Raw genomic sequence first — 11952 nt, 5'->3', positions numbered from 1 at the left:
TTATGAAGGGGCCCCGGGGAGGATCCGACTTGGGAAAGGGGCGACGACGGCGCGAGGAGCTCAGACTCCCGGCTAGAGTCCGGCGCCCGAACGGTAGGGAAGGCGGCGGCGCGGCTGGCCAGCCCAGGAAGATTTTTTAAACAATTTTCGTGAAGAAAATCCTAATAAATAAAAATAAAAATCGAAAAATTCCAGAAACAATTTTCGCTGTCCCTATCTAATATTTGGGGCAATATGAAAATTTTTCTGGACAAAATGCAATTTTTAAAAATGCAAGTTTTCCCCTAATTCAAATAAAACTGCAAATAAAAATTCAAATAAAATAATAATTTTATTCAAAATTTCTTCTCCATTATTTCTCATCTGTTTTGAAGAAGTCTCTTTATCTTCACTCATTATTTTTATTGTTGGAAATAATTGGAAAAAATTATTGAAAATCAAATTGATCATCTTTTCAAATTGTAAATAAATTCAAGGGATAATTAGTTTTATGCCCCTAGTTGTGTCCCACTCGACAGGATTGCCCCTAATTTCCAAAAGCTAGCGGTTTTGTCCAACCCACTTGGGACGTCTTGTGCTTTTCCCCTTTGACCGTTTGACCGTCACTTTGAAAACTTCATAACTAATTCATACTAAATAAGAAAAATGCAAATAAGATACCAAAACATTCAGAAAAACATCACCTGTATGTCAATGTCACTTGCATTCATGACAAAAGTGTTGGTAAGTGCCCATCCGAGTTTTAGCTCTTATCACACCACCATGAACAGTAAAATCTTAAAAAGTCCAAAAAATCTAAAAAAATTGGTGTCAAAGAATGACAAATGTTTTCAGTGCTTGCCAAGTTTTATCAGGGAATGACATTTGTGGAAGTCATGGCAAAAAAACAATCAACACTCCAAAATAGATTTGTTTTTTTGCCATCACTTCCACAAATGTCATTCCCTGATGAAACTTGGCAAACACTTAAAACATTTGTCATTCTTTCACACCAATTTTTTTTGGATTTTTTAACCTTTTTAAGATTTCTCTGTTCATGGTGGTGTGATAAGAGCTAAAACTCAGATGGGCACTTAGCAACACTTTTGTCATGAATTGAAGTGACATTGACATACAGGTGATGTTTTTCCAAACATTTTGGTATCTTATTTGCATTTTTCTGATTTAGTATGAATTAGTAATGAAGTTTTCAAAGTGACGGTCAAACGGTCAAAGGGAAAAATCACAAGACGACCAAACTGGGTTGGACAGAACCGCTGGCTTTTGGAAATTAGGGGCAATCATGTCGAGTGGGACACAACTAGGGGCATAAAACAAATTATCCCTAAATTCAAATATGAAAATTTTGTGAAACCTCCAACTCTCTCCTTGGGACCTTGAGTTGCTTAAGATTTTGTGGATCTCAACCAAATGCAAATAAAATATGATATGCATATGACGATCTATGTATAAAATCCAAATTGAAAATTGGGATGTTACAAACCTACCCCCCTTAAGATGAATCTCGCCCTCAAGATTCGGGTTGGTCCGCAAAAAGGTTTGGGTGGTCCTTGCGGAGGTCTTCTTCTCGCTCCTAGGTGGTTTCCTCCTCGGTATGGTGGCTCGCTCCACTTTGCAAAACTTGATAACCTTGATGCGGGTAAATTGGCTGGAAAACTCGAGAATCTTGACTGGCTTCTCTTCATAAGTCAGATGACTATGCAACTGAATCGCTTCCAGTGGCACTGTATCCCTCAAAGGAATGTTGGCCATCTCTGCGTGGCACTTCTTCAACTGGGAAACATGAAACACATCATGAACTCCTGACAATCCTTCGGGCAATTCCAACTTGTACGCAACTTCTCACATGCGTTCCAAAACTTTGTATGGTCCCACAAAATGTGGTACTAGCTTTCCCTTGACTCCAAATGTTTAACTCCTCGAAGTGGGGACATACAAAGATACGCTCTGTCTCTGACTTCGTAGGCTACCTCCTTGCGTTTATTGTCCACATAATTCTTTCGCCTAGACTGGGCTACCTTGATTCTGTCTCGAATCAACTTAACCTTCTCCTCAGAATCTATGATTAAGTCTGGTCCAAACAATTGTCAATCTACAACTTCATCCCACGATAACGGTGTCCTGCACATCCTTCTGTACAAAGCTTCAAAAGGGGCCATCTTCAAACTGGCTTGATAACTATTGTTATAGGAGAACTCTGCATAGGGAAAATTGTCATCCCAACTAGATCCATAATCTAGCGCACAAGCTCTCAACATGTCCTCTAGAATCTGATTGACTCTCTCGGTCTGTCTATCTGTCTATGGATGAAAGGCTGTACTGAACTGTAGCCTGGTACCCAAAGTTTCATGCAACTGATTCCAAAACTTTGAAGTAAACTGTGTTCCTATATCTGATACAATGGTCCTTGGAACTCCAAGCAGACATATGATCCTAGTCATGTATATCTTTGCCAATTTAGCACTCGTATAAGTTGTCTTCACAGGGATGAAATAGGCTACCTTCGTCAAGCGATCAACTATAACCCAGATAAAATCAGAGCATGAATGGGTCCTGGTAATCCAATGATAAAGTCCATGCCAAGTTTATCCCACTTCCATTCGGGCATCGGCAACGTTTGTAGCAACCCTGCTGGTTTTTGATGCTCTGCCTTTACTCTCTGACATACATCACATACTGCTACATACTCGGCAATATCCTTCTTCATTCCTATCCACCAGAAACTTTCCTTCAAGTCCAGATACATCTTAGTGTTGCCTGGGTGAATTGAGTAAGGCGAATCATGAGCCTCCTAAAGAATCAACTTCCTGATCTCGGGCTCATTAGGCACATAAATACGATCCTCAAACCATAAGGTGTCGTGCTCATCCTCACAAAATCCTTTAGCCTTTCCTTTACTCATCCTTTCCTTTATTTCAGGAATCTCCTTGTCCGTCTTCTGGGATTCTCCGATCTTACCCAACAAAGTGGACTGAACTTCCAATGTTGCAACATAACCTCTCGGAACTATCTCCAAGCATAGTTCTCAAAGGTCATCTGCTAACTCCTTAGGTAATCCTATGGTCATGAGCGTGTTAACATAACTCTTGCGGCTCAACGCATCTGCTAGGACATTGGCCTTTCCTGGGTGATAATGCAGTCTCATGTCATAATCCTTTATGAGCTCCAACCATCTCCATTGCTGAGGTTTAACTCCTTCTGCATGAAGATGTACTTCAAACTCTTATGATCCGTGTAAACATCACAACGATTACCGATGAGAAAATGTTTCCATGTCTTGAGTGCATGCACTACGGCTGCTAACTCCAAATCATGCATAGCATAATTCATCTCATGAGGTCGAAGTTGTCGTGAGGCATATCACTACAAAAAAATACACTTCCGTGATGATACGTGTTTGTCACAGTAGGTCGCCTTTTCTGTCATGCATGTACATCCATGACGATTTTATGACAGAATCAAGATAGTCCTACCTGTGCTGTCGTAGAAGTGTTCCATGACATTACCAAAATTATCATCACGGAAGTGTCCACTTCCATGACGATAAATCGCGCGTCACAGAAGTGCTTTCATCAAGGGTGACCGACACGTGGCATACATCGTAAAAGAACGCCGTTAAGCTATCGGGTCGGATTTTGGATCCGATAACCCGTTAAAAGCCACGACTAATGGCGATTTTCCACGTGTAAAATTCTCATTGGCTGACGGATCCACGCATCAGCTCCGTGTTGGCACAGGTGTCACTCATCCAACGGTCAAGATGGGCCTATGATATGTTGACACTTGGACTGGCCCAAAAGTTGCCCACAAAGTTTAAATGGGTCGGCCCAACCGAAGGCCCATAAGATTTAGCGGACCATAATGGGCCGGCCCAGCTAAAGGCCCACAAAATTTAGCGGACCATAATGGGCCGGCCTAGCTAAACGCCCACACGATTTTGTAGACCATAATGGGCCAGCCTAGGTAAAGGCCTACAAGATTTTGCGGACCACAATGGGCCGGCCCAGCTAAAGGCCCACAAGATTCTGCAGACCATAATGGGCCGGCCCAGCTAAAGGCCCAACATTCTATGTCAAATTGGCCCGTCAATGGCCTATCCTAAACTTGTCATCAACGCGGCCCATGGTCACTTCTGGCCCATTAACAGTCCGCTAAGTAATTGGGTCGAATTATGGCCCAGTGTATTTCCGGCCTGTTAAAGGTCCGGCTTCATTTGGTCCCATTTACAGGCCATCAAAACTTTCGGCCCATAAACAACCTTGAAGGATTTGGGTCATATTCGGCCATGTCTGGCATTCGGCCTGTTAGTGGCCCACTATAGATTTGGGCCACTTTCAGCGTGTTGTCATTTTCGGCCTATTAAGCCGAACGTAAACCATGGGCCATATGTGGCCCAACGTCATATCGGCCCCATAAACAGCCCATATAAAAATGACGATAATCTAGCCCGACCGAACTTCCGGTCTGTTAAAGGCCCGTGTATTAGGTTGGCACATTTATGGCCCGTCCGAATTTCAGCCTGTCAAAGATCCGCATCGTAAATGGGCCACCATTTCGGCCTGCTAAGTCCAGTGGGTTATTTGGCACAATCAGGGCCCAATATCAATTTCGGTCTATTAAAGGCCCATGTTTTTTATGGGCTCGAGATATTTACATCTATAAATGGCCTAATTTTAATGAGTGCCCAAATTATGTTTAGGCTTGTTAAAGGCCCACCATGGGCACAGGCCTACCAGAAAAATATGAAAGCTTATGCTGATTTAGGCCCAGGTATTTTTAGTGGGCTACATGCCAATTTCGGCCCGTAATCGTTTTAGCCCAATTGGAATGGGCCCGACGAATGTTGGCATGTTGGGCTCCTACGAAGCTTTCGGCCAAATACATTACTAAGATAAACCTACACTATACAAAAATAGTGTCGTAATTACTACAGCCCGTGGCAGCATCATAAATGTTGTATCACAACAAAATAAATTCCAACCATACAACAAAAGGCCTATTGGCATAAAGTTTACAGTCCTTCCAGATAAAAGCACCATCAGATGCATATAAGGATAGATCATTTGACCTGAGTGCTAATGTTTCAGGCTGTAGAATCTGATGGAGGAGCACGATCTCCACCTTTTTCCGCCATTGCTCTTGAACAACGAAGCGAATGTCTAATAGTCTGGTTTCAAAACCATTCATATCTTGACGACATTTCTCAACCACTATTCTTGTTTCCGAAACAACGTCCATTAGGGATTGGTCTTGTGTATGGAGCACAGATATATCACTCTGTCTAGCAGGAAGATTTTGTTCAGTAGGCAATTTGGACGAGGTTACCTTGACAACCAACCCAGAATTACGCGGTAAGGTGCTTTTTGCACTGTTAGTGGAGAGATACTGACGCACTGCAGCAAGAGGTGACATTGTGCCTGTAGTAGCCTCGTCACCTTAAGGTGGTTGTGGCTGTTTAATCATTTGTTCCATAGCTTCCTGAAAGTTCGAACTTGTAGATTAGTGTACCAGATAAGTTACTAATCAGACAAAAACAAACAAAGTAGGTTAAACGTTTGTACATAACTTATTTTGGTGAACTACTGTAATACATTAGCATGTATTGTAGTGCGAACTACATAATAAAATCACTTTCGGAACATATGTCCATGTAGCATGCCTACTGTATTGTCTATTTCCTCACATTCGTTGACATCTAAGGATAAAGAGACATGGTTTAAAGTAGGATGAACATAGTATGACATCATTCATATCATGGGCAAACAGATATAAAACAAACAAGCTATTTTATCATCGTTTGCGCATGTGAACATAACAACTAGATTACAGATCAAGACCAAAAGAATTTCCTTCATCTCTTTTAAACCATGTAAGGTGAAATGATACGTTAAGACAACTATGTATAAAAGTGAACAGAGTAACTGACATTGGCTGCAAACCAAGTAGTTAAATGAACACATCACAATACCAATCAGTTCAAGGCAGGAGGAGTAAGGACTTACAACAGCGGCTTGAACTGGTGTGCTCATGCCCTTCATCTTGCTGGTGTGGCAACCCTTGAAGATTTGCACTGCATTCGATTCAGGTTCTTTTTGTCCGCAGGGGCTTTCCTCTGTATTTGGAACAAGTCAATATAGATACGATAATATGGCACAAAAAAAGAAGGAATTAGCAGCTATTTACAAGAGCCTCGCAGTGTGCAATATAGCTACGAGATCCTGTTATCTGTTGGAATTTCACTTTAGAATGGTTGGTTTTGTTCTTCAAATAGTTAGCCTAGAAGAAGATACACTTGTAAGGCACATACATAAATACAAGTTCAATATGTGGTCTGATCAAATACATATAGCCTACCTGATACTTTGGATCAGCCAGTGTTTAACAAGGGCTGTCCAGTCTTCATCTATAATATATTTCACTGGAGTTGTTTGGGCGATTTCATTGTTAGCCTTGCCTTCAAAGTGAGATTTTCTAAGGTGGTACCGATACCCGTCGCAGAGCAGACTGAAAAACATGAGTGCATGCTTGTTTAGTTGCATCATCTTTCGGATCCAACTTGAACCTCATATGTTGAAACAAGAATGTGAGTCTTATTAGGAGGAAGCTAGAAAGTATGGGACAAAGCAAGACAATATTACTAATTGTGATGAATAACATTACTTATGGATAAATGGTCAAGGAAGGTGTTAAACTGGGTATTGTCTTTCTCATTCCTGTACTGGATCCACGTTGGGAGGATACGTGCATGACACCTAACGGCAACGGCTGCCTCTGATACTAACTTGGCTGACTCTGTAGCATCACGTGGCCTTTTTAAACCTGCCTCAAAATGGATCTCCATTCTTCCTCCTTTAGATTTTGTTAATCTGTCAAGCATTATCCCTGATGTCTGTTTCCGCTTAAGAGTACATATAAAGGAGCATGCAACTGCAACTTGACTCGGTCAGGTATCGTCTTGGTGTTGATGCTCATGAGGTTCATCTGATCTTGCCAAGTCCTGTTATGTTAGTAGTGCTTCGGAAGTAGTGTTAGGTGTGAAGGTAGCTTGGGAATTGGCCAGTTCAAACGAATGAGTAACTGGTTGAGATGCTGGTACAGTTGAAGCGGATGCTGCAGCTGGTGGATCAGGTGATACTGTGTTTGTAGATTTAGCCGGTGGACTTGGACCTTCTACTGCACTATAAGTACCAGCAGAATCTCTACGACAGATCCTTTTCCGTTTCACCCAACGAGTAACAGCACTCCCTACTATATTATTTTCCTTGCTCTTTTTTGACTTTGCCATGTCAAGCTGTACCCACAATACAAAAGAATAAAATCACTCTTCAGAACTCATTGATGCATGATACAGACAAGCAATACTTTGATGTAAGACAACCGTATGAGGATGGAATATGTAAGAAAAACAGGACGACATGACATATTCACAGCTACAATGTGCAAACTAAGCAGAAGGATTTTCAAGAAAATAGAAGTAATGCAAGCTAGACACCATATGAAAGATGCAACCAATATTACTCTGCCAAGTTAAAATTGTCTTGTCATAAGTGGCAATTCGAAAAATCAGAAGCAGTACAACATAGAAATCAATGCAAGATGCAACCACTATCAAACTGCCATGTTAAAAGCGTCCAATCATGGGTGACTGATGTGGGATATACAACAGCAGTACTTTGATGTAAGAACATGGTATGATAGATATATGCAGTGTATTCTTGTCACAGAAAGCCATGTCATATGCACATGTATAACGTATAAACTCAGCAGGTGCAATTTAATCAAAATAGAAGAATACAGGCTAGACAACATATGCAACATGAAACCAATTATCACACTGTCAACTTAGAGCAAGTACCTGCGATGGTGGAGTACGGGAGATAAACTCATCATGTAGACTTGGGACTTCAACTTCATTAGCAGTAGCAGTGGCAAATCTAGAGAGTCTCTGTTTGCGTCGGTGCGGAGGACCACCAACATCCCCTAACTTACTCTTTTCCTTCCTATCTTTTGATATTGCCTTATGAAGTCAAAACCACAAGAAGATGAATAAAATTAGCTCTGCATAACTGGTTGATGCATGATACAAACGAACACTACTTTGATGTAAGGCAAGCGCAGGATAGGAGGATGGAATATATACAAAAAAAGACAGCGTTTCGTATTCACACATACGATAGGAGGATGGAATATGTATGAAAAAACAGTAAGCGGAAGGCATTTCAACAAAATAAGAAGAAATGAAAGCTAGGAACCATATGAACATGCAACCAATATCACTCTATCAGGTAAAAAGTGTCTCGTCGTAAGTGCCATTTCAAGAAATTAGAAGCAGTACAAGCTAGAAGACAATGCAAGATGCAACCTACATCACAGTCCCAAGTTAAATGTGTCTTATGGGTAAGTGATCATTGTAGGTATAAGTTGTAAGCTACGTAGATGAAATTCAACATAATCAGAAGCGATACAAACTAGACATCATACGGAAAACGCAACCACATATAACAGTTCCAAGTAAGAGCAAGCACCTGTGATGGTGGAGTAGGGGAGATGTGCTCATCATGTACACGTATGTTCTAGAAACAGGAACACGTGTCATATTCACATGCATTATGTGTAAAGTAAGCCGATGCAATTCAAGTTAGAAGCAATACAAGCTAGACATCATACACAACATACAACCACATATAATAGTGCCAAGTTAGAGCAAGCACCTGTGATGGTGGAGTAGGGGAGATGTGCTCATCATCTACACAACTATGTTGAATGTCCAACCTTGTGTTGTCTTGCGAATCTTGTTGGGAGGATGGCGGAGTAGAATCTGTAGAGACCCCCTATTTGAGTTGCTCCGAAGGACCACCATCATCCACTGCCAGACTAATTTCCTTCAGCTATAATAATTTTGCATTGTGAAGTCAAACCGATAAGAAAAAGGAATAAAATTCGCTCTTCAGAACTCATTCATGCATGATACTGACGAACACTACTCGGATGAAAGGCAAACACATGATGCAAGGATGTAATATGTATGAAAAACAGGATGGTGTGACATATTCACACCTATGATGTGGTAACTAAGCAGAAGGCATTTCAACAAATTAGAAGCACTGCAAGCTAGACACCATATGAAAGATGCAACCAATATCACTCTGCCAAGTTCAAACTATATGGCTTTTCAACAAATTAGAAGCAGTACATGCTAGAAATCATATGCAAGACACAACCAATATCACAGTGGTGACTTAAAGGTGCCTTATCATAAGCGACTGATGCGGGATATGCAAGAATAGTAGTCTGATGTAGAAATAGGAACACATGTCATATTCACAGGCATTATGTGTAAAGTAAGCAGATGCAATTCAACAAAGTTAGAAGCAATAAAAGCTAGACATCATACGCCACATGCAACCACCTATAATAGTGCCAAGTTAGAGAAAGCACCTGTGATGGTGGAGTAGGGGAGATGTGCTCATCATCTACACAGCTACGTTGACTGTCTAGCCTTGCGTTGTCTTGCGAATCTTGTTGAGAGGATGGAAGAGTAGAATCTATAGAGAACCTCTGTTTCAGTTGCTCGGAAGGACCACCATCATCCAATGCCTTGCCAATTTCCTTCAGCTTTATTGATTTTACATTGTGAGGTCATACCGACAAGAAAAAGGAATATCATTCGCTCTTCAGAACTCATTCATGCATGATACTGACGAACACTACTCTAATGAAAGGCAAAGTCTTGATACGAGGATGGAATATGTACGAAAAAATGGATGGCTTGACATATTCACACCTATGATGTGGTAACTAAGCAGAAGGCACTTCAACAAATTAGAAACACTTCAAGACACCATATGGAAGGTGCAATCAATATCACTCTGCCATGTTAAAACTGTCTCGTCATAGGTGGCATTCATCAAACTAGAAGCAATACATGCTAGAAATCATATTCAAGACACAAACCAATATCACGCTGCCAACTTAAAGGTGTGCCATCATAAGTGACTGATGCATGATACACAAGAAGAGTAGTTTCATGTAAGAACATGGTGTGATAGACAGATATAGTATGTACCAAAAACAGGAAAGCGTGTCATATTCAGATGTATCATGTGTAAGCTAAGCAGATGCAGTTTACACTAATTAGGAGCAATACAAGCTAGACACCATATGCAACATGCAACCAGATATCACACTGCCAAGTTAGAGCAAGCACCTTGGATGGTGGAGTAGGGGAGCAGAGACTTGGACCTTGTAATGCACTATCAGTACAAGGAGAATCGGTACAAATGCTCCATTTATGTTGCTACAGAGGACCACCATCATTGCCTTCCTTACTCTTTTCCTTCCTCTTTCTTGATTTTTCCTTGTCAAGTCAAAACCATAAGAAAAAGGAATAAAATTAGCTCTTCAGAACTCATTGATGCATGATACTGACAAACACTACTTTCATGTAAGGCAGCCGCATGATAGGAGGATGGAATATGTATGAAAAACAGGACGGCATGACATATTGACATGCATGATGTATAAAGTGTAAACTAAGCACAAGGTGCTTGAACTTATTGGAATTGATGCAAGCTAGAAACCATATGAAATATGAAACCAATATCACTCTGCCAAATTAAAAGGGTGCCCTAACAAATGTATTTGACCAAATTAGAAGCAATACATGGCAACAGGCTAGAAATAATATGCAATATGCAACGAATAAAGGTGACTCGTCGTAAGTGAATGATGCAGGATACAGAAGAGAGGTAGTTTCATGTAAGAACAAGGTTAACACATAGATGTAGTGTGTACCGAAAATAGGAAGGCATGTCATATTCACAGGTATAGTGTGTAAACTAAATAGATGCTTTACCCTAATTAGAAGCATTACAAGCTAGACACCGTATGCAACATGCAACCACATATCACACCGCGAAGTTAGAGGAAGCACCTGTGATGGTGGTGTAGGGGAAGTGCGGTCTTCAAGTATAGAGCTACGTTCAATATCTTCATTTAGGCTTGTTGTTTCTTGAGAATCATGTGGAGAGGATGAAATTGCATTCTTTATAAGAGTATTGCGTCTCATATTAACCCACGCGCGTGACTGTCTCATCATAAGCGATAGATGCAGGATACACAAGAACAATAGTTTGATGTAAGAACATGGTGTGATAGGCAGATGTAGTATGTACCAAAAACAGGAAGGCGTGTCATATTCACATGTATAATGTGTAAGCTAAGGAGATGCAATTTAACAAATTAGGAGGATTGATGAGGGATACACAAGAAAAGTAGTTTGATATAAGAACATGGTTAATAGAAAGACGTAGTATGTACCAAAAACAGGAAGGCATGTCAAATTCACAGGTATAATGTGTTAACTAAGCAGATGCAATTTACCCTAATTAGAAGCATTATAAGGTAGACACCATATGCAACATGCAACCACATATCACACTACCAAGTAAGAGCAAGCACCTGCGATGGTGGTGTGGGGGAATTGCGGTGATCAACTAGAGAGCTACGTTGACTATCTTCATTTAGCCTTGTTGTTTCTTGAGACTCATGTGGGGAGGATGACACTGCACTCTTTAAATGAGTAGGGCGTCTCACAGTAACCCACTCGGGTGACTGTCTCATCATAAGTGATTGACGAGGGATACAAAAGAGCATTAGTTTGATGTACGAACATGGTTAATAGTCATATGTAGTATGTATCAAAAACAGGAAGGCATGTCATTATCAAAGGTATAATGTGTAAAGTAAGCAGATGCAATTTAACCAAATTGGATGCAATACAAGCTAGACACCATATGCAACATGCACCCACATTTGACAGCGCGAAGTTAAAGCAAGCACTTGGGATGGTTGGGTGTGGCAATTGAGATCATCAACTGCAGAGCTACGTTTACTGTCTCCAACTACTGACACTGCACCCATTAGAGCACTGAAACGCTTAGTGCTTATCTT

The sequence above is a fragment of the Triticum dicoccoides genome, chromosome 1B, assembly GCF_002162155.2.
Source record: "Triticum dicoccoides isolate Atlit2015 ecotype Zavitan chromosome 1B, WEW_v2.0, whole genome shotgun sequence".
Classification (NCBI taxonomy): Eukaryota; Viridiplantae; Streptophyta; class Magnoliopsida; order Poales; family Poaceae; genus Triticum; species Triticum dicoccoides.
This window is presented reverse-complemented; position numbering follows the sequence as displayed.